Here is a 3,046-nt window from a genome sequence, read left to right as displayed (position 1 = left end):
CCTTAGCCAACTCTCTTCCCAAGTTCCCAGGTAACCCAGGGAGTAAAGACAGGGTCTGGGGTGTGAGCTGCCAGAACTCCAGGTGCTGAAAAAGCCGCTGCCTCCATGCAGCAGGAATGGATGTGGGCAGGTCACAGGACTTGGCCATGGTCATAATGATCTGGATTCAGGTCAACTTCAGCCCATGAACTCAGCCTTCCACTGAGCTATCCTGCTGCTTGGGGGAGTCGGAAAGCACTTCATCCAAAGTCACGCTGCAATCTTACAGTCAAAGTGGACTAGTGTTGGCATGTTCTGCAAAATAAAAGACAGTGACTTGATGGGACATGGGGGCACATGGTTCTAATGGGAAAGTGGGGGGCAAGAAGGCAGAGGAAAAGCAAGTGAGGAACTGGCTGGAAATGATGCAGGAAGTGCTGACAGGAGCCTGGTCAGGAAGAGTCAAGGAATCCTGGCTAAGAAGTACCAGTTTAGTCCCCCTGGGGTTTTGACTATGGTTTGGGTACCTGTCCACTTCTGCAAGATCCTTCTAGCAGGAAGGTGACGAGCAGACTACAGGTGGTCAGGCTGGAGGTAGGGAGACCTGTAGGGAGGCAATAGCAACCATTCAGGTGAACCCAGATGGTGGTCTGGATGAGGGCAGGAGTGGGTGATGACAATGTTTGAGAATATTTAGGAGGGTTTGACATAACTGGTGAAAGTAAACAAGAGCAAGAAAGGGGGGAGTCAAAGGTGATGCTCTGATCTCTAGATCAAGGAACAGGACATCAGGAGTGCCCTGCATGGAGGTGAGGAATTCAGATTTGGGCAGAATATGAGTTCAGTTCCAAGGATGCTGAATGAGAGGTGTCTGTAGGATGTCCAAGTGGGGAGGCCAGTAGGCGTTCATCTTCCTTCACTCAACAGCTGCCATGTGGCCACATGGACAAACTAGACCAGCCCCCTACCAGGGAGTTCCTGCTAGTGGGGGAATAGCAAATACCTGATGAATGGGAAAAGTGCCTTGGAGGAAGTAAAAAGAGCAGAGAGAGGGAGTAGCTGGAGGTCAGCTCTAGACCATAGGTACTCTGGAAGAGGCTTCTCTGCAGAGAGGACAGGAAAGATGGGAGGCTACGCCCAGGAGAAAAGCAATCAAGGGAACAGCAAGTACCAGGCCTGGGAGACAGCAAAAGGGCCAGTGTGACAAATGACCAAGAGGGGGCATTGACTCTTGTCCTAGTTTGTTTTCTATTGTTATAACTAAATACCTGAGAGCAAGTCACTTACATGGAGGTTTTTTTGGTTCACAGTTCTAGAGGCTGGAAAGCCCAAGAGGATGGTATCAAACTCTGTTCCGCTTCTAGCGAGGACTTTCCTGCTGCATCATAACATGGCAGAAAGTGCGGTGAGCTAGCTGGGGTCTCTCTTCTTTTTCTTGTAAAGTTACTCATGCTATCATGATTTTATTTAACCCTAATTACTTCCCAAAGGTTCCACTTCGAAATAGCATTAATATATGACGTTGGGAATTGAATTTACAACACAAGAATTCTCAGGTCAAACATTCAAACCATAGCAATCCTACGGCCTGGTTTGGGAATGTAAAGGCAAATGAGGTTGGGATGGAAGAACTGTATTCCTGAAGCTCACAAACTGCAGTAAGGACTGTGGATATTGCTCCAAGCAGCCCACAGAAAAGCTTAAAGATCCCTGAGAATGATGGGTGGGAAAATGATAGTTCTGATAGGTATGGACACATTAGGAGCCAGTTAGAAATCTAATGTAGACAAGCAGGCAAAACAGAATAATCAAGTCTGGCTGGGCATGGTAACGCCCGCCTATAATCCCAGCGGCTTGGGAGGCTGAGACAGGAGGATCATGAGTTCAAAGCTGGCCTCGGCAATGTTGAGGCACTTAGCAACTCAGTGACACCCTGTTTCTATACAAAATAGGGCTGGGGATGTGGCTCAGTGGTTGAGTGACCCTGAGTTCAATCCCCAGTACCAAAAAAAAAAAAAAAGTAGAATAATCAAATATGTGTCCAAGACTTAAGACTTCATGTGCAGATAGATCATTGGCTGTCCTTCCCAGGGACTTCCTAGAAGTTCATCGGTACAGCTGATCATGGTTAATTCATCTTTAAACATTCCTGGTGCTTTCTTTCCCCACAGTACTGGGGATTGAACCCAAGGGGCTTTCTAACAGTAAACTACATCCCTAACTTTTTTTTTTTTGAGACAGTCTCAAAGTTGACAAGCTGACCTTGAACTTGAGCTCCTCTTGCCTCAGACTCCTTAGTCTCTGATTATATGCCTTCCCCACCATGCTCAGGGAATACTCTCTCTTGCCTATTTAATCCCTCTGTTCAACCAGAGTAGGCCTGTGGGTCCCATCTCAGTGCCCTTACCAGCCTGAGAGGATGGCTCTGCCTGCTTATGTGAGTTTGCTGAGGCCAGGCAAGGAACCTGTCCACTTATGAGTTTTCTCCACTGCATCAGGGCTCTGAAAATGTGGGCTCAGTGGATGAGTGGAGAAATATCCCATTGCTGCCCTGCAGAGTTGGGGAACACAACGTGCATGGCTCCTGCTCTCCAAGAACTTAGAATTGAGTGAGTGCTGAACTGAGGCTCTGACGACATTAGTACTGTGGAAACGATTGGTGGGCACTGGGCTCTCTCTCACGCAGGCCTGAGGGCTGGGGGCGCGGGTGGGGGTTCAGGTGATTACCGCCTTGGTCTCCCCAGTCCCTCTTCAGAAATAGATGCCTAGGGAGAGGCGACAATGGAAGACACCGAGAAGCTCGGATCTGGGGGCCTGCAAGAATGTCACCTAGAAGCAACCAGCTTTCAAACTTCTTCCCGGTCTGGGATGCATTTCTAGGAACCCAAGACAGATTAGCAGTGAAAACAAGCAAAGAAAAGCAGGGGTGAGCGCTCTGGCTGAATTCCCGCTACCCGCCGGATCCACTTCACGCGGCCCACGCTCGGGCCGGCGGTAGGTGGCCCCATTGAGTGCGGTGGGTGTCCCCCGCCCAGCAAGACTTCCCCGTGCACTGCTCGCCGCCGCG

Source organism: Marmota marmota, unplaced genomic scaffold (assembly GCF_001458135.2).
Source record: "Marmota marmota marmota unplaced genomic scaffold, marMar, whole genome shotgun sequence".
NCBI lineage: Eukaryota > Metazoa > Chordata > Mammalia > Rodentia > Sciuridae > Marmota > Marmota marmota.
The sequence above is the reverse complement of the archived record's forward strand: the minus strand, read 5'-3'. Positions refer to the sequence as shown.